The sequence below is a fragment of the Urocitellus parryii genome, chromosome 5, assembly GCF_045843805.1.
Source record: "Urocitellus parryii isolate mUroPar1 chromosome 5, mUroPar1.hap1, whole genome shotgun sequence".
In the NCBI taxonomy this organism is placed as follows: Eukaryota; Metazoa; Chordata; class Mammalia; order Rodentia; family Sciuridae; genus Urocitellus; species Urocitellus parryii.
This window is the reverse complement of record NC_135535.1, coordinates 90,518,670-90,539,606: the sequence shown is the minus strand read 5'-3', so window position 1 is coordinate 90,539,606 and position 20,937 is coordinate 90,518,670. Positions and strand designations below refer to the sequence as shown.

The following is a 20,937-nucleotide window of genomic DNA, read 5'->3' as shown; positions in this document are numbered from 1 at the left end:
AAATGCTTAATTGCACTCGGTCCCACAATGATTTTTTTTTTTTTTTGTATTTTACGGTATGCCCAAATTTCCTTTTTTTTTCAGAAAATATCTGCACTTCCTCATTCTTTTCTTCTGCTTAGGCTAGACTAAGTTAGGTTTCTATCCCTTCTGCTAAAATAGTAGTTCTGACAAATACAGAGATTATGACACCATTCCAGGTGGAAAGTAAAACTGATTTGAGACCTAGTGGAAGTAGTGGTAATTAGTGGCAAGGAATTTAGAAGGTGGAATCAAAAGAGCTTGCACTCTACTTAATGTTTGGATTAAGGGAGAAGAATGAATCCATAATAATCCTTGTAATGACTAGGTAGTTAATGGGGCTGTTCCCTGAAAGAGATAGAGGACAAGTACAAAAATGCAGGCAATTCAGTTTTTGGAAACTTCTTTAGACTTTTATTATTTATAAGCCCTCTGAAGTCTAGATTTTCTTGAGGGCATATTTTATTTATTTATTTATTTATTTATTTATTTATTTATTCATTCATTCATTTATTTATTTATTTAGTGTGGTGCTGGGAATTGAACCCAGGGCCTTGTGTATGCAAGGCAAGCACTCTACCAACTGAGCTATCTCCCCAGCCCCTTATTTCATGTATGTATGTATGTGTGTATATATGTATGTATGTATGTGTTGGGAATAGAATCCGGGGTCTCATGCATGCTGGGCATGCAATTTACCACTAAATTGCAGCTCCAACTCCATTGATTATTTTGTCTTGAGTGTTTGCTATGGTTTATTGGGCACATGGTAGATAGGTAGGTATGCCACAATGTTTGTAACAAATACCTTGATAAGTCAATGTATAAAGAGAAAAGGTTTATTTTGGCTCACAATTTTAGAGATTTCAGCCCATGGCCGGCCCATTACTTAGGACCTGTGGTAGCCCATCATAGTGGGAGTGCACGGTGGAGCAAATTCATTCCCCTTAGGAAATAAAGAGAGGAAGGGAAAGGATCTGGGGTCCTACTACCCCTTCAAAGGCAGGCCCTAGTGACTGAAAGATCTCCCAGGAGGCCCCACTTCTAAGTTTCCATCACCTCCCAACGATGCTGACTCAGGGAATAACCTTTGACCATATGGGTCTTTGAGAGATATTTAAAATCCAAACTATAGCAATGTTTACTCTATTAAAAAAAATCCAGAGTTTGAAAGGCAAAATCAATCAATCTCTCTCTCTCTCTCTCTCTCTCTCTCTCTCTCTCTCTTTCTCTCCCCCCCGCCCCCAGCCAATAGAACACATGTCCCATGTTCTTCAGCCTGAAGATGTTTGTATCCATGCTCAGTTCCCTGGGGTGCCCTTCATTATGTGTAGTAGAAGTTTGCATGCAAAAGGTCACTGAAATCACATTTATATGACAATCGCCAAATTGTTTCAAAAAGAGGGTAAAAAGTAAACTCATAATATACTCCATCGGGGAAGCTGGCCATTATTTAAACATGTTAACATAAAAACAAAGATTCCTTCTTGGGACAGAGAATTTTAACTGTTTCGATCCCCCTGCCTACATCCTTTAAGGTGTACAGTGATGGAAACTCTTTGAGGCCAAAATCAAGTTTACAAGCTGCTTTTAGTGGTTAATAGTTAACATTAGCTGTAATAGAGATTCAATAAATGTTTGCTGAAGGTATCTGTCGTTGGAAGTCATTGCTCATCTCAGGGTGCTCCTCAGTTATCTCCATAATAAGAAATGAATAATATATGAGTATAATGTTTAATATTTATAATTTATTCTGAATATCTCAGTGTGTATTTTGGAATTCATAAAACCATGAGAGATGGTTTAGAACAAATGCATTTAATGATCAATTAATATTGGTGTATGAATCAACCAACAGGCTGGAATTGTGATTTTTTAAAATTTTTATAGGGTGGCAGTAGTATTACAGATGGCCAGTAAAATCTTTTTATGAATTTGTGAAGTCAGTGATCATAATTGGTGCTCTAAGGAACAGGCTTTTGGATTTAAATGGCCACTGTTAGTGCAGGGAAATTTGCTATGTATTTTGGCACAACACAGTAATAAAGAATTAAAAAAAATATATGTAGATCAAGAGGTGAAATTCAACTTGACTATAAAAAATTAAAACAGCTGAAGAACATAAACTCTAGCAATTGTTTTACTGAATCTGACAGCTTTTATAACTTGTAAAAAATCATGGGAGGTAAAATTTAAACTCTCGTGTCTGCATCACAATTCTTCTTTGCCCTCATCATCTGGCAATTACTTGTCTCTTCTTTCAACCAGAGTCATGTTTGTGAAAGCCTAAAACCGTGTATTTAGGCAAATTTCTCTTGAATATCATGCATTCTTTCAAGATCCAACAGCCTAGAATCTTCATGTGGTTCCTTTAAAAGGAGGCTTGATTTGGGTAGTTCCCCAATCCCATCTTACCTCTTAAATATTTTCTTTTACAGTCCTTAGCTTTTTTATGTCTCTCATTTTTTCTATCCTGAGTTTTAAAATATTTTTTCCTTTGGTTAAAAATAACAAGCTAGGTAAGATAAGAAATTCTTGTGTGTAGGACCTTAAAAAATAAGATGAATTCAGGAAACCAAATAACTCAAGTGCTTCCGGCACATTAGGACTCCAGACCACCATGTCCCATTTAAGGAAAGCACTGTAGAAATTTGCTGTGCAATAAAGGAGGATAGTGCCTTGTGGTTTTATAGCACCTTTCTTCCAAAGTACTCAAATGTGCTTTTATATGGATCATCTCCTTTGTCCTAAAAACATTTCTTGATATAATTTTGTATTAATATGTTGTTCCTTAAGTACCTCAAGTAATTCATTCCATGGGGGATTACTTGAACCCTACTATGTGCCAGAATATGAGGTTTACAGATCACTAAAAAGCCTACTACCATCTCTGAGAACAGTATATTGACCAGAGACCTTAGCAATTTATAATAGACGGCGAGGCTAAGGGTAATGATAGGTGCAAATACTGTAGAATCACAAAGAACTGAGTCACTAACTCTTCTTCAGGCATGAGACTGTAAAACTTGTAGAGAGAAAACTCTTGAGCAAGTTCTCAACCATACAAGAAAACAAAGATGGGAATCTCTCTTTATCCAGCTTATTTCTCAGGAAGAGTCATTCTCCATAGTTTACTTATTCCCAGAGCTATGAAAAATATGGTGTGATTGTATGTGTGTGTATGCGTGCATGCATGCAAGTGCACACATATAGATTTGGGGAGTGATGTCAGGAGAGTATGCAAATAATTTGGAGACTCTGGAGAAAAAAATAATACAAATCTTCCAAAGATTTTTCTATTGTTAATGTTAGAATATATCTCAGTTAGTTAATTTGTGCTATGCAGAAAAAAATATTGGTAATTTCTGCACTGGAGAGTTATTTTTGTCAATTGGGAGAAGTAACATTATATGAAGTATATTATTCATAAAAACCTATTCTTAAATTATTTTCTCTGTAAAACATATCTATTGTGAATGACACCTCCAAATACAAAGAAATGTGTTATATAAATAAATGAGGAATAATCCATTTCTTGACTTAGCAATAAATAACATATGACAGAGTAGAATTTCTCTTTGTGTTCAAGGATCTGCTAATTATACTCCTCTTCCCTGAAGATGGTACTGATTCGTTACTGATTGAGATAGTAAGAACATAGGAACTGTGAGAAAAGCCGTTGAGGGAGTCATGGATTTTCTAAAGTTTCTGTGACAGCTCTGATTTAGGAGAAATCTTTATTAAAATGAGGGGTAGGTATCACAGTGTTGAGGTCCCTGGGTGAGCATTCAGGAAGCCCAGGTGCTGGTATTGACATTGAAACTAAATATCCCTGTCATTTAACCATTTGGAGATTCATTTGCTTCACTATAAAATAAAATGTTAATACACCACAATGAATTCTACCTTTGTGTATAACTAGAATGCACCAACTAAAAAAATTAAATAGAAGGAAGATCAGTAGAGTGGAGGAAGGGGATCAGAAAGGAGAAGTACTAGTGATTGAAAGTGAGCAAACTGTGTTATCTGCATTTATGATTATGTCAAAATGAACCCCAGTATTATGTATCACTGCAATGTAGTAATAAAAATGTTTGGATTTAAAGATATCCAGTTTCTTCTGGTCATAACATTTTATAATTATGTGATATCACACCTGTTTATGCCATTTTACATTGGACTGTTCTTTAGTTCATAGTTATCTTTGCCTGTTACAGGATTTTACCCCTCTCCTTTGTCTGGGAAATTAATGTTCATTTTTCAAGATCAAGGAACTAAGAAAGTACTTATAGATTTTGAATGTTATCTATGTGCAAGGTACTGACCAAAAGTCAAGGTGTATGCTTCTAGTCTTGGGTGTAATATTTTTTTGTGTGTGTGCCAGGGATTCAACTCAGGAGCACTTGACCACCGAGCCACATCCCCAGCCCTATTTTGTATTTTATTTAGAGAAAGGTCTCACTGAATTGCTTAGGGCCTCGTCACTACATGGCTGAGGTTGGTTTTGAACTTGCGATCCTTCTGCCTCAGCCTCACTAGCCATTAGGATTACAGGTGTGTGCCATTAGGATTACACCTGGCTTGGTATGATTTTTTAATTATCAATTTTTAAATTTCTTTTAATTAGTTATACATGACAGTAGAATGCATTTATGTACTTTGATATATTATACATGGGTGGGATATAATTTTTTATTTTTCTGAGTGTATCTGTTAGAGAATCATGTTAGTCATGTAGTAGTCACGTATATACATAAAGTAATAATGTCTGTTTCATTCTTCTATCTTTCCTATACCCACATCTCCTTACCTGCCCTCCCATCACTTCCCTCTACCTAATCTAAGGTAATGCTGTTCTTCTCTGGTGCCCCCCCCATCTTATTGTGAATTAACATCCACATATTAGAGAAAAAATTTGCACTTTTGTTTTGTGGGATTGGCTTATTTTGCTTAGCACAATATTCTCCAACTCCAACCATTTACTGGCGAATGCCATAATTTCACTCTTCTTTAAGCTGAGTAATGTTCCATTGAGTATATATACCACAGTTTCTTTATCCATTCATCTATTGAGGGACACCTAGGTTGGTTCCATAGTTTAGCTATTATGAATTGAGCTACTAGAAACATTGATGTGGCTGCATTATTGTAGTATGCTGATTTTAAGTCCTTTGGGTATAAACCAAGGAGTGGGATAGCTGGGTCAAATGGTGGTTCCATTCCCAGTTTTCTGAGGAATCATCATACTGTAGTTGCACCAATTTGTAGTCCCACCAGCAATGTACAAGTATACCTTTTTCTCCACATCCTCGCCAACGTTTATTGTTGCTTGTATTCTTGATAATTACCATTCTAACTGGAGTGAGAGGAAATCCTAATTTTTATTTGCATTTCTTTAATTGCTGGAGATGTTGGACATTTTTTCATATATTTGTTGATTGATTATATTTCTTCTTTTGTGAAATGTCTGTTCATTTCCTTAGCCCATTTATTGATTGAGTTATTAGTTTTTTTGGTGTTAAGTTTTTTGTGTTCTTTGTATATCCTGGGAATTAATGCTCTATCTGAGGTGCATGTTGCAAAAAGTTTCTCCCAATCTGTAGGCTCTCTTCTCATATTATTGATTGTTTCCTTTGCTGAGAAGCAGCTTTTTAATTTTAATCCATCTCATTTATTGATTCTTGATTTTACTTCTTGCACTTTAGGAGTCTTGTTAAGGAAGTCAGATCCTGGGCCAACATTGTGAAGATCTAGGCCTATTTTTTTCTTCTATTAGGCACAGGGTCTCTGTTCTAGTGCCCAAGTCTTTGAACTACTTTGAGTTGATATTTGTGCAGGGTGGGAGATCGAGGTTTAATTTTATTTTGCTACATATGGATTTCCAGTTTTGCCAGCACCATTTGTTGAATAGGCTATCTTTTCTCCAGTGAATGTTTTTGGCACCTCTGTCTAGTATGACAAAACTGTATTTATATGGGTTTTTCTCTGTGTCCTCTATTCTGTACCATTGGTCTACAAGTCTATGTTGGTGCCAATATCATGCTATTTTTGTTACTATAGCTCTGTAGTATAGTCTGATATTGTGATGCCTCCTACTTCACTTTTCTTGCTAAGGATTGCTTTACCTATTCTGGGTCTCTTATTTTTCCAAATAAATTTAATGATTGTTTTTTCTATTTCTATGAAGAATGTCATTGGGATTTTAATAGGAATTGCATTAAATCTGTATAACACTTTTGATAGTATGGCCATTTTGACAATATTAATTCTGCCTATCCAGGAGCATGGGAGATCTTTTCATCTTCAAAGGTTTTCCTCAATTTCTTTCTTTAGTGTTCTATAGTTTTCATTGTAGATCTCTTTCACCTCTTTTGTTAGATTGATTCCCAGGTATTTTATTTTATTTTTTGAGGCTATTGTGAAGGAATAGTTTTCCTAATTTCTCTTTGAGTGGATTCATTGTTGATGTATAAGAATGTGTTTGATTTATGGGTGTTGATTTTATATCCTGCTACGTTGCTGAATTCATTTATTCTAGAATATAGAATATTCTATATAGATATAGAATCATGTCATCAGTAAGTAGCGATAGTTTAAGTTCTTCTTTACCTATTTGTATCCCCTTAATTTCTCTCTTTTGTCTAATTGCTCTGGCTAGAGTTTCAAGGATGATGTTGAATAGAAGTGGTGAAAGAGGACAACCTTGTCTTGTTCCAGTTTTTAGAGGGAATTCTTTCAATTTTTCCTCCATTTAAAATGATGCTGGCCTTGGGTTTTACATATATAGCTGTTACAATGTTGAGGTATGTTCCTGCTATCCCTAGTTTTTCTAGTGTTTGAACTTGAAGAGGTGCTGAATTTTGCCAAATGCTTTTTCTGCTTCTATTGAGATAATCATATGATTCTTGTTTTTAAGTCTATTAATATGATGAATTATGTTTATTGATTTCCATATGTTGAACCAACCCTGCATCCCTGGGATGAACCCCACTAGATTGTGGTGCACTTTCTTTTAAATATGTTTTTGCATGTGATTTGCCAGAATTTTATTGATAATTTTTGCATCTATAATCATCAGAGATATTGGTCTGAAGTTTTCTTTCCATGATGTGTCTTTGTCTGGTTTTGGTATCAGGGTGATGCTAGCTAGCCTCATAGAATGAATTTGGAAGGGTTCTCTCCTTTTCTATTTCATGGAATACTTTGAGAACTTTTGGTGTTCTTCTTTTAAAGTTTTGTTGGACTTGGCTGAGAATCCATCTGGTCCTGGGCTTTTCTTGGTTGGTAGACTTTTGATGTCATTTTCTATTTCATTACTTGTAATTGATCTGTTTAAATCATGTATGACCTCCTCATTCAGTTTGGGTAGTTCATATGTCTCAAGAAATTTGTCAATATCTTTGATATTTTCTATTTTATTGGATTATAAATTTTCAAAATAGTTTCTAATTCTAATCTTCTTTATTTCAGACATATCTGTTGTGGTATTTCCTTCTTCACCTTGTATTTTAGTAATTTGAATTTTCTCTTCATAAGCATGGCCAGGGCTTTATCTATTTTATTCACTTTTTCAAAGAACCAACTTTTTGTTTTGTCAATTTTTATCAATTGTTTGTTTTGTTTCGATTTCATTGATTTCAGCTCTGATTTTCCCATCTTCTACTGCTTTTGGTATTGATTTGTTCTTTTTCTAGGGCTTTGAGATATAGTGTTAGGCCATTTATTTGTTGACTTTTTATTCTTTTAATGAATGCATTCAATGCAATAAACTTTTCTCTTAGTACTGCCTTCATAGTGTTCCAGAGATTTTGTTATGTTGTATCAGTGTTCTCATTTACCTCTAAGAATTTTTAAATTTCATCCTTGATTTCTTCTACTATCCATTCATCATTCAATACTGTATTATTTAGCCTCCATTTGTTATTTTTTATTTTATCATTGATTTTTAATTTCACTCCATTGTAGTCTGATAGAATGTAGGGTGTTAACTCTGTTTTTTGTAATTACTAAGAGATGCTTTGTGGCATAAGGTATGGTCTGTTTTAGAGAAGGAGCTGTTGTGCTGCTGAGAAGAAAGTATATTTGCTCATTGATGGATGAAGTATTGTATATATGTCTGTTAAGTCTAAATTTTGATTGTATTATTTAGTTCTATAGTTTTCTTATTTAGTTTTTATTTGGAAGATCTGTCCAGTAGTGAGAGAGGTATGTTAAAGTCACCCAGTATTATTGTATTGTGGTCTGTTTGACTCTTGAAATTGAGAAGAGTTTGTTTGATATACATAGATGCTTCATTGTTTGGGGCATAAATATTTATAATTGTTATACCTGCTTATATATACTTCCCTTAAGAAGTATGAAATGTCCTTCTTTGTCTCTTCTGATTAACTTTGGTTTAAAGTCTACTTTATCTGAGATGAGAGTGGAAACCCCTGCTTGAGTCATAAGTTTTTCCCCATACTTTCACCTTCAGCCTGTGGATGTCTTTGCCCATGAGGTGTGTCTCTTGAAGACAGCATATTCTTGGGTCTTGCTTTTTAATCCAATCTGCCAATCTATGTCTTTTGATTGATGAGTTTAGGCCATTAACATTCAAGGTTATTATTGAGATATGATTTATATTCCCTGTCATTTTGATTTATTTCTGGGTTTTGATTGGTCTTAGTTTCTTATTTGGTTGAATGTCCCTTTAGTGTAGATCCTCCCTCTTCTGGTTTTTACTTTTTTTTCCACTTAATTCTCATGGAATATTTTTGTTGAGGATGCTCTGTAGTGTAGGCTTTCTAGTTGTGAATTCTTTTAATTTTTGTTTATCTTGGAAGGTTTTAATTTCATCTTCAAATCTGAAACTTAATTTTACTGGATATAAAATTCTTGATTGGAATCATTTTCTTTTAGAGCTTGAAATGTATTATTCCAGGACCTCCTAGCTTTGAGGGTCTGGGTTGAGAAATCAATAACATAGCATTGATGCTATGTTATTGAAGATCCAAATTGGGTTCCCCCGTACATAATTTGATGTTTTTTTCTCTCATAGCCTTTAAGATTTTATCTTTATTCTGTGTGTTAGTTAATGTGTCTTGGTGTGGGTCTGCTGTAATTTTGTACATTTGGGGTCCTGTAAGCCTCTTGTATTTGATTTTCCATTCCATTCTTTAGGTTTGGGAAATTTTCTACTATTATATCATTGAAAAGATATAATTCATCTATTCTGATAATTCTTAAATTTGGTCTTTTCATGTTATCCCATAATTTTTGGATATTCTGTTCAAAGTTTCTTACCATCTTCTCTGCATGGTCAACTCTACTTTCAAGATTATATATTTGTCTTTATTGTCTGATTTTCTGTCTTCCAAGTAGTCTAGTATGTTGGTGGTACTTTCTATTGAATTTACAATTTGGTTTACTAATTCCTTCATTTCGAGAATTTCTGGGTTTTTTTTTTCACAATTTCTAACTCTTTATTGACGTGGTCTTTCACTTCCTATATTTTTTTCTTTGATTTCACTCCTTATACTATCCTTTACTTCACATATCAATTTAACTATGTACAATCTGAACTCCTCCTTGGACATTTCTTCTAGTATGTTATCAGTGGCTTCTGTTGTTGAAGCATCTTGGTTTGTTTGGGGTGCTTTATTCCCTTTTTTTCATGTTGTTAGTGTGTTTTCCCATCTAGAAGTATGGATCTAAGGCAGCATAAATTCTACCCGGTAGACCTATAGCGTCCCTGAAGGTTTTCAGCACTTCACCTTTAATGGTGAGACCAATATCAACAGTACCCAGTGTAAACAATAGTCTTGTACCTAATAGCTCCCACTAAGGTGCCTACTGCTTTCTTGTATTAAACCAAAGTGGAGTTCAATAACTACCTATAGTACAAACAGAATATTTGTTAAAACAATTTACGATTTCAAATGGTGGATGAGAGAACAGAGGTAGTATAGTATGCAGTATTCGCAAGGGAGGAAGAGAGAAGCTAGGAGTAAAAATTCATAGGAAGAGTGGAAGAGGAGCCAACAAAGATTGGCTATTGGTTGGAGAAATGTTGGAAAGAAAATCCAAGAAAATGGACAAGAGAGAGGAAGAATACAAACAAAGAGAAAAAATTAAAGATATAAGAAAACAATAAAAATGCAAAACACCATTCATATATCATTGTCCTCCACACACTGATGTGTAAAAAACATCCTGTTCCAAATATGGTAGAGAGATTAGCAAATTGAAATAAAATAAAATAAATCATTCTGGAAAGTTGAACTGTCTTTGTCAGTGTTCAACAGTTTCTCAGCCCTGTCTCCGACATCTTTCAGGATCACTAAACCCAGATCAGCCCTCACAAACCCAGTCTCTATCCCATCAATCTGGGCTTTAGATACCTGAGGCTCAGCCATGCTGCAGTCCCAATATTTCAATGCTGCTCCTACTTGCAGAGAGACCACCAGGGATACACTCATGCAAAGGAGCACCCGAGGTGCAGCAGCAAGACAAGGACCACCAGCACTCTCAGCAGGAAGACCCCAGGCTCCTGCAAACCCACAGTCACCCCCACACTGGACCTGCAGGTCCCAGCTGGAGTCCCCAGACAGAGGCTCTTGTGGTGGTAAACCTTCTGGAACCTGGGCCCCAGACCCTGGCTGGTGTCCCCATATGGGTGCAGCCATGTGAAACCATACCTGGAATCTCCCCCCAAACAATTCTCTGGCTGTGGTAGCAGTGGTAGTGGTGGTGGTGGTTGGTTGTTGGCAGCAGGCAGCAGGTCAGCAGTAGTGGTGGCTGCCGCGGCAGGCAGCTGCAACTGGAGCTGTGGCGGCTTTGTCTCCAGGCCATCTCCAGGGGTCAGCAGCAGTGTCAGCTTTAGTTCCATCCAGGGCAGCGGTGTCTTCTGTGGCAGCAGCACCTGGAAGAAGACCTCCAGGTGATCTCAGCCTGGCAACAGTGGAATCAGAGAGCAGTAGCAATCTTGGTGGGATTTTTTTTATATCACTGTAATGTATATTTTTAGGTGAATTTTTTGTCCAATATTGTCATCTTTTAAAAAATCTTTTATTGATTTTATTTTTTTAAATACACGACAGCAGTGGAATGCATTACAATTCTTATTACACATATAGAGCACAATTTTTCATATCTCTGTATATAAAGTATGTTCACGCCAATCTATGCCTTTATATGTGTACTTTTTTGCATTATAATTCTTAATACACATATATACCACAATTTTTTATATCTCTGTTTGTATATAAGGTATGTTGACAACCAATTCAAGTCTTCATACATGTACTTTGTATAATGATGTCCATCACATTCCACCATCCTTGCTAATCCCCTTCCCCCTCCTTTCCCTTCCATCCCTCTTCCCTATCTAGAATTTGTCTAATCCTCCCATGCTCCCCCTTCCTGCCCCATATGAGTCAGCCTCCTTATATCAGAGAAAACATTTGGCATTTGTTTTTCTGGGATTGGCTAACTTCACTTAGCATTATCTTCTCCAACGCCATCCATTTACCTGCAAATGCCATGATTTTGTTCTTTTTTTTAATGCTGAGTAAAATTCCATTATGTATATATGCCACGTTTTTTTATCCATTCATCCACTGAAGGACATCTACGTTGGCTCCACATTTTAGGTATTGTGAATTGTGCAGCTATAAACATTGATGTGGCTGTGTCCCTGTAGTATGCTGTAGTCCTTTGGGTATAGACTGAGGAGAGGAATAGCTAGGTCAAATGGTGGTTCCATTCCCAGATATCCAAGGAATCTCCATACTGCCTTCCAAATTGGCTGCACCAATTTGCAGTCCCACTTGGTGGGATTTTTTAATAGTATAATTTATATTCTCAAAGTATCCTGATTCAAATGATCAGTTATATTATGATAAGAAAGTCTACAAATATTATGCTGTTAGATCTTGTTTTTTGGAAAAACTAAAATAAAGACAAATTGAGGCACCCCAAAAGAGTAGGCCAAGAGGACACAAGAGACCAGGCTACAGTTACAGCTACCTCCAAATAAACTGGAAACTGTGCAGCAGACTGTAGTTTATGTGGTCAGCCCAAATAAACTCAGTTTCTTAATCACCATATGCCTCAGTTTCTCTTAAGGATCAACAATCCTCACACAATTCTGTGAAGTGGATATTATTACTTCTACTTTCCACATGAGAAAAACTGTAGTTTAGAACATATTAAGGTAGTTATTCAGTCTTATTGCTTCTGAGTAGTTAAAGTAATTTTATCCTGGTTCTGACTGTAAATGTTTTCTCTATAGCTCAATGCCCAGATTAAAAGTCACTTTTGGTAGAAAACCACGGCTGACTTTGCCCCTGACATGATCTATCCTGGTGACCCATAGGTTTGTTTTACCTGGTAGAGAATCACCTCATATATTTGAATATGTCTATGTCTGAGGTTTCTCTCACTAGAGTCCACTGCATCTTGAAAACGGAGACCCCACCTTATTTCTGCATCTGCAAGGTTTAGCACACTTTGAATATGCCTGTGTGCATCTGAATTATATGTGTCTGATTGCTTGCTGACAAGCGATTGAGAGATTTAGTTTCCATTCAGTCTCCCTGATTTGTAACCTATATGATTTTGAGCAAATCTTACTTTTTCTGAGCTAGTCCGTTTCTAACTTTCAGAGGTTGTGAAGATTTCAAATAAATCTTTCTTTAAAAAGTTAGAATAAAAAGTTAAATTTGAGCAGAACATCAATAACAAAATCCTTTGTTTCTGAGAATACTATTACTGTGAAGTGATATGTTGCCCCTTATCCAACCTGCTCTTGAATTTTGAGATTCTCCTGATACCACTAAGGGCATTTTGAGAGTAGGAACTTAACAAGAATTTATTGTTAGAGAATAAGCAATGTGTATGAATGATTCAAACAATTTGAAGTTACTTTATTCCATGATATGTGCTGTTTACTTGGGGAAAATGCCTTTATTCTTGGATTCTTATTATGAGGTTTATATATCTTTATGATTCTGCTGATGAATTCCATAGAACTCAAAAGCCTTCTTATTGTTTGCCAAATTGTGAGTATAATCCTTGCCATTTTCTAAAAAATGAAACAGATTGATAATTGTTATTAGGTTCTCAAAGACATTCTGCCTTCATACTTACTTCAGTTGGGTCCCTCCCAATATCACTCTGAAGATACCTGGAGTGGGCCTTAGAGATCAATCTAAGGACCAGTCACAACCTTTCTTATAGCCATTAAGTCCTACTTGAGTTAGGATCTGTCTGCTTACCTACATCTAAGAGGATTTCTTAGATATGCAACCAGTCATGTGACTACAGTGCTAAATGAAAAGTAGAATGACTAACTTTATGTAGGTGTTGGGCTCTACCAGTTCTTTTGATATTTGGCCTTAGCTCTAAGATGTTCTAAAGTCATTTGAAATATCATTGCTATGATCCTGACGGGTTCTCTGGGCATTTTCTCTTTTCCCCATGTGTCAGCCCCACTGTAGATAAAATGGAATGTGTAGGTTGCTTGCTCATGAATGAATCATCTCCTTACAGCTGGAGTTATTCCCTTAGCAAAAGGTAGGCTGTGCTTATTGAGGAAAACTTGGAAGCCTCTACATTTGAGGATATAGAATTTTGAGTCTTTACCATCAAGTGTTTCCAACAGAAAAGTTCTGGTGGTAAAGCTCAGGAAAAACCTGAGCAGTTCTTATAAAGAAACAGAATATTTAATATCTGATTTATTTCAGCTACACTGGATTACAGCAAAAAAAAAATCTGTTTCTCTATTCACTTTGGGGTTAAATGGGGATATTAAAAAAAAAACCTTAATGGAATTTTTTGTCCTGTTTTGATTGTTAATATTTGAGTCTAAATATTTCTCTCTGGAAACTATCAGAGGATTGTTTATAATTTTAAAATCACTTCAGAATAGTAGCAGAATTAATTAGTATGGTTTATATGTCCAATTGCTATTGAAATACGTAGGCTTTGGGTTAGTTTTTCCTCCTTTGAGTGCATGAGAATTGTTAAGAGTGTAAGAACAGTTGGCATAGATGGTTCCTTCTTGAATTCAGTTAAGCTTATCACAAACTATGTCATGGCCAGAGCTTAACGCTTGTTCCCCTTCCAGAACACCACTTGCCAAATACAACACAGTGGGGATGGTGGGAAAACTGTAGTGCGTTCACACCAAACCTAGACTTCTCCCCCTAATGTATGAGTTTGGGGCTGAAGAAAACATGCTGAAAAATCAGCACCCCTGACTGCCCTCTCCCCCACTTCTGAAAACCACAAAGCAGAAGCAGCCATTATGGAATCTTTAACATGGAGCGTTTTCTGTTCTGAGCCCATTTGGAACTGACAGTTAATAATCTGAAATGGCATTTGAGGGTAAAAGGGGCCTGGATGGATAACTGTGAATGTTAGGGAAAAAAAAAAAGAAGATGATATTGCTTGGAGATTGCAGCCTGGATATTTGGCCCCTGAATATGGACGCTCTTTTGTCTTCACCTCACTTGGTAATTAGCACACTGACCCTGTGCAGACTGGAAGCATAATTTTTTTTTTGAAAAGTACAGAGGAAGAAGTAGGATTAAGACAAACATTTATATAACCAGGAAAAATGACCCAGGAAAGACGGGAAATCTGGTGACACTCTGTTTACCCAGAGCAAAGTTAAAATAGTTTGCAAGTGAAACAAAGCAGAGCCCCTTGAATAAATCATGAAGAAAGTATAAGGATAGACCAACAGCCAAGAGCACGTCACAAGTTATCCGTGTGATGTGATTCTCTCCTATAACACCAGACAGACGGCTTTCCTTTGAATATCACTTCTCCTTTCTCCTCTCCCCGGTTATTTCCATAATGGAATCACGTGAAACTGTGGGCTGCAGTGAGTGGGAGTTGGAAGAGAATGAAAACAGCATAAGTTATTAGGAAAGAGAAGAATATCAGGATGTTTGGGTGTTAAATCAGAGGCAGTTTAATAAAATCAAATATCTGCAATCAAAAACAAAAATACTGCATAGCAATTTCACAAGGGGCAAAATCTGGCTTGTCTTTCCAGGTCATGTGCCCTGTGAGAAGATTTGCTCTTCCGAGGTTAGCATGACTGGGGCTGGTCTCCATCAAAAGTGGAAGCACAGAAGCTATCAGTCGAGTGAACTTTCTTAGCTTGTATATAAGTGGCTTTGGTTTAGTGCCAGATGGTTTATCTACAGGGAGATTAGCTCTTTTACAAGCAGGTCTCAAAACTTGGCTGGTCAGATTGCCTGCCAGCCAGATGCTAAGAGCCGTAGGCTGGCATGATGAGGAATGCTGTCATGGGTAAGCCACATGCCCCTGCTCAGGGTCGTGAGAGAAATTGGTGGGATGACTTTGTGGATTTTGCATTCATGCATTCATTTAGGAAGGAGAGCTGCTCCAGATGCCGGGTAGTGAGACAAAGATACTCATAGCCAGTCTCTGTCCTTCTGTAGTTGAGAAGCCAAACTTCAAATAACAGTATCAACTGAGGAAGTATGAAATATGAAAGAGACTATCAAGTGGCAAAGAGACATTCAGAGAAGTGAGTGATCAGATGAACTGATCAATAACATGGTTGCAGAATATGATGGACTTCCATATCCTCTCCTGTTCACACAGAACTTCATTGAAACCGTTGGATTTTATATACATCAACTCTTATTTGAGTCTCACATTATTACTACCTTTTCCAGCTGAGGATGGTATGGCCTGGAGGGATGGATAACTTTTATCCAAGTAGTAAGGAGGCCTCACATCCAGTTTGAAACCAGTTCTGCTAATCTATGGCTTTCTTAACAAATGGATAATACAGTTAATCCTTATGATTTGGTGATTTCCTATTTGCTAACATTTACTCATCACACCAATATCAATACTTGCGACACACTTGCAGTCATTTGTGGGCACATGCAGAGTGGTGAAAGTTTTCCCCTCACCCTATACACATTCCCAGCTGGGGAGGAACAAGATGACTCTCTTCCTTCTCACTACTGCTGTCCTACTGTAAACAAGCATCCACTTTGCAACCTGCTTATCACCATGTGTTTAGCACTTCTGTACATTTTATTGGTGATAATTTCTTTTTGGTACCAAGGATTGAACCCAGAGGTGTTTAGCCACTGAGCCACATCCCCATCCCTTTTTTTTTTATTTTTTGAGACAGAGTCTTGCTCGGTTGCTTAGGGCCTCACTATGTTGCTGAAGCTGCCTTTGAATTTGCAATCCTTCTGCCTCAGCCTCCTGAGTCACTGGGATTGCAGGTGAGCACCACAGTACTTGGCTGATGGATGATTTTCTTGTTTTAAAACATCCTGCATGTGTAGTATTGAAGTGCTATCTAGTGTTCCTAAGTACAAGAAAGCTAGGAAATGCAATGTGGAGAAAATGTGTCAGATATGTTTCACTTAGGCATCAGATATAGTGATGCTGGTTGTGAATTCAACATTAATGAACCAACAAAATAAATTAAACTGTCTTTAAAAAGGAACACACATAGAACAAGGATATTATTGAAAACTCAACAAAAATGTTCTGATCAGAGGCTAGAATGAATCTAACCCTATATTTATTTACCTAAGAGCAAAGGTTTATTATTCACCAGTTTGATGTCCAAGGTAACATATAGAAAATAACTGCTGCAAATACCAAGAATTAACTGTAATTAAATGGAGCAAAAAAAAAAAAGTTTGGAGGATATTGCTGGAGAATAGCATGAACAAAAGAACAGAGCTGGGAAAATTAATGGTTGTGTGAAGAACAGAGTATAGACACACTGAAATCAAGGCTCAGGAGCAATTGTAGTAGAAAAAGCTTAAATGCTAGAGTTGGAGGGGGTTTAAATCAGTGATGAATTCACTGTAAATGGATTTGGAGCAGGGACATCATAAGAACCTCTTTGGGAGAAAAGTATCTTGGCAGGGATATTCAGGAAGGACTGGTCTGAGGAAAATGGCACCCGCCTTGACTGCAGGGACTTACTGGTAGAACAGGAAACCAGTCCTTTCCACATCTTGATGGTTGATATCGAAGGCACAGCGTGAGGAATGAGCTGACAGAGGTGAAGGCATCTCAGGGGAACTGGAGGAATTCCAAGAAAGAAAATTCAAAATAACAAGGAAGGTGATTTAGGGAAGATGTGTAAGTGAATGGGGAGCCAGTGTAAATTTTGGAATCAGTGGGTGGTGTGGTTGTGCTCCTTCATGTGTGAAAACAGGGTTCTGGGAAGACGAGGCAACTCCAGGAGTAGCCATGGTGACTTCCACAAACAATTCCAAATATGCGTATTTAGTTTCAGGAGCTGAATCCTCTGGATCCCTATGTAATTTCACAGTTACAGTGTATTCCCAAGGCAAGAAGAATAAGACTATTCTTTATTAGACCTGTTACCTATCCTTGGGATGATTATTTAAAGTTCATTGTTTTCCATTCAGATCTAAATCTTGCATCAGTGTGCGTGCATGCGTGAGCACGGTGTCATATGACAATCAATGAACTGTGACAGTATAGTACATAACTGGTACCAAAATAAAATAAAATAAAAAGTCAATGGTGGCTTTGGAATGACAGTGGGCAATGTCTGACAGATTGAGAGTGGCAGCTTCAGACTTCTGAGGCATGCTGCCCTGAAGCCATCTCTTCGTATTTATCTTGTAATATTTCCGTTAAAATTGACTTTCAAAAATAAGTGGAAGGAAACTGTTCATGAGTCACCGAGGCTTTCTTTGTAATAAACCTGGATGTGTAAGCCTTTCTGAGTTTTTAATTTCAGAAGAATTAGGCATCAAGATAAGTTAACATGACAATCCTGCTTTTTTCCTTTGTAACTGAAGACTTTCTGGTTTGACCAGTGTTGGGAGTCACCCTGGCTCCAAAGACTAACTTCCCCATCCCCCCCCCAAAGAAGAGCCATCCAATGGTGAGCCCTGCTGGCTCACATGATCCTTACCCACCAATCAGACTAGCCCTGCTGACTCACATGATCCTTACCCACCAATCAGAAAGCACCCCATGCCAACTGTCAAGCCCTTCCACCATTAAACTGTCATAACTGTCAAACCACGTCCAGCTCTATAAATATGCAGAGCTGTTCCTCAATAAACGGGCATTTTCTCCGACAACAAGCCTTGTTTGTTCTTTTCACCAGCCTGGTCAAGGAATCTCAGACCACCAGTGTGAAAATAGGTCTCTCAGGGAAATTGAGTTTTGTCCTATCAAGCAAGATTCACAAACTTGGATACAATTTTCTCAGGAAAGCCTTTCCTTCATCCTCATTTGGAATCAATCTATTACCTCCTTCAACTCTCTGCACACTTGGCTGCCTTAGACTGGCGTCTGTCACCATCTGATTGGTATTAACAGTATTGTGTCTTTGTCATCTTTCTTGATTGTGAGCCCTGAAGGAAAGAGGCCATGTCTTGTCTATCTTTCTATTCCCTCTCTATCCCTGGACTACTTTCTTGCTCAGAGAAGTTGCTCTGTTGGGATATTTGGAGTAATTCTTCACCTGTCACAGAAACATACATTCTAAGTAACACAGCTGGTGTTACTAGCACCTGAGGCTCTGTGTGGAGCGAATGAATGTTTCCTATTCGCTTCTTTGTTAACATACCTTTTCTTCTTTCTTATATACTTTGCCAAGTAGTGTCTGGTTCTTTGAACAATGAAAAAATCATGTCAACTGATACAAAAAATAGCTTCCTGGAGGGTCGGGGGGAGTTTTTTCAGTCTAGCAAAGTATCAGAGTCTAAGAATAATTGCAATCTGAAGATCCAGCTACATAAGAGGATGGTCCCAATGATTTGAAGGGAGCATGCAGCCTGAGGAGAGTCTACCAGGATTGTAGGAATGATGGTGGGAGGGAGGGAGTAAGAAGGGGAGGGAAGCTGGACACAGTCGCTGCATAGACTAGTTCTACAGGTCCTAATTCTGCTGAACACATCTGCATACACTTATGTCAACATAAAGATATCTTTAATTTATTTCCCAAATACATATGTGATCACCTTACTGTATCAGGTGACTGTGTCGGCCTGAGATTGAACTTTCAAACACGTGTCTTGTCTGCTGCCTGTCATTGGATGCTTTTCAAAAAAAAAATGCAGGAATAACATCAGAAACAGAGCGTCAACTCATTTGAGTTCATTTTTCTTTAGTCTGAACATCTCTGTGACTGGCAAAGATCCTAGATTGGTGTTTCTTACTTATCCTTCACACATTCACTCATATTACTTGTGTTTGTGGAGTGAACATTGCATGTAAGGCTCAGGGTTAGCCAAGGTGAGAGACTTCCCAGTTATAGACCCAAGAGTGAGAAAATGTCATGTTAGGTCTCTATAGTCACCTTAATTTCTGAGAGCTCTCTTTCCGGATGCTGAAGAAGTCTATGAACTTTGAAGCAAACTCAGTCAAGTTTATGTATTTTTCAGTCTACTCAGGTTTGTATTTACTTACTTTCCTTCTTGGTTTCCTCTCTCTCCTTCCCAGGTGAGTTCTGTCAGCTTCTGTCCCTGGTGCAATCATTGTGAGGTCTCTAGTCCTACCTTAAATAGAACTTGTCTCACCTTTGACCTAATCTCCTGAAAGACCAAGAGATCATACTCTCATCTGCCAACATCTTGTAAATTTCAGGCCTGATGGCTTTTTTTTTTTTTTTTAACTTTCCTTCACCCCATGAAGCTGATAGGCTCTGGCATTCCATTCAACAGAATCCATGTCCAAGGGAGGAAATATTCGTAGCTGGGAAGTCAGGATGTTTATTTTCTTTGTCTGTCTTTGACTCAAAAACCTGACTCTTGTGTTCCTGACCTCATTACTCACTGTCTCTTTTACATCAGCTCTTACTGTGGGTCTGGCTTCCAGATCACTACCCTTACTGGATGATTTATGCATCAGTGTGGCTGCTATAACAAAATGCTGCAGGCCAGGTGACAACAGAAATGAAATTTTTTCACAGTTCAGAAGGCTGAGATTCTGGTGATGGCAGGCTTGGTTTCTCCTGAGGTCTTTATTCCTGGCTATCAGACGGCTGCTTTCTCACTGTGTCCTCACTGAGATAAGCACCCCGGTATCTCTTTTGTGTCCAGTGTGTCCAAATGTTCTTCTCTTAGAAGGACACCGGTCGGACTGGATTAGAGCCCATGCTAACAGCCGCATTTTAACTGAATCACCTCCTGAAAGACCTTCTCTCCAAATACAGTCACATTCTGAAGGACTAGAGGTTAGGACTTCAACATATGAATTTCGAGGAGACACAATTCAGCCCATAACAATTTGTTTTCAAAATTATTGACTCAGGATGATAACCCATCTTTTTATATTGGCTCAATTAAAAAGGTCTATATTCTTTTATTTTAATTTTTTTTAGTTGTAGATGAACAGAATCACTTTATTTTATTTATTCTTATATGATGCGAAGGATCAAACCCAGTGCTTCACATGTGCTAGGCAAGTGCTCTACCACTGAGCCATAACCCCAGACCAAAGTCTATATTCTTGCCATTGAAAATAAATCTTGTGCTTGCTTTGGCAGCACATATTTTAAAATTGGAACCATACAGGGAAGATTAGCATGGCCCCTGTACAAGGAGGACGTGTAGATTTGTGAAGTGTTCCATATTTTTAAAGGAAATAATCAATAACGTGAAGAGAGAGCCTACAGAATGGGAGAAAATCTTTACCACAGAGACCTCAGAAAGAGCTCTAATCTCCAGGATATATAAAGTACTCAAAACACTTAACACCAAAAAAACAAATAACCCAATCAATAAATGGATTAAGGAACTGAATAGACACTTCACAGAAGAAGAACTATGATCAATCACCAAACATATAAAAAAATGTTCATCATCTCTAGCAATTAGAGAAATGCAAATCAAAACTTCTCTAAGATGGCCTCTCACTCCAGCAAAAAAAAAT

At 37.4% G+C, this 20,937-nt stretch overlaps 1 non-coding gene and 1 pseudogene across 1 annotated transcript; one reads left to right on the top strand and one right to left on the bottom strand.

Annotated features, from left to right (window-relative positions):
- The window catches only part of LOC113185011 (alpha-1,6-mannosyl-glycoprotein 2-beta-N-acetylglucosaminyltransferase-like), an 86,735-nt pseudogene extending 75,847 nt beyond the window's left edge, over positions 1–10,888 (bottom strand).
- Positions 10,889–20,535: 9,647 nt separating this feature from the next.
- LOC144255199 (U6 spliceosomal RNA) lies at positions 20,536–20,642 on the top strand. The gene has a single exon (XR_013343687.1). It is a non-coding gene; the product is annotated as a U6 spliceosomal RNA (small nuclear RNA).
- The last annotated feature ends 295 nt before the right edge of the window (positions 20,643–20,937 follow it).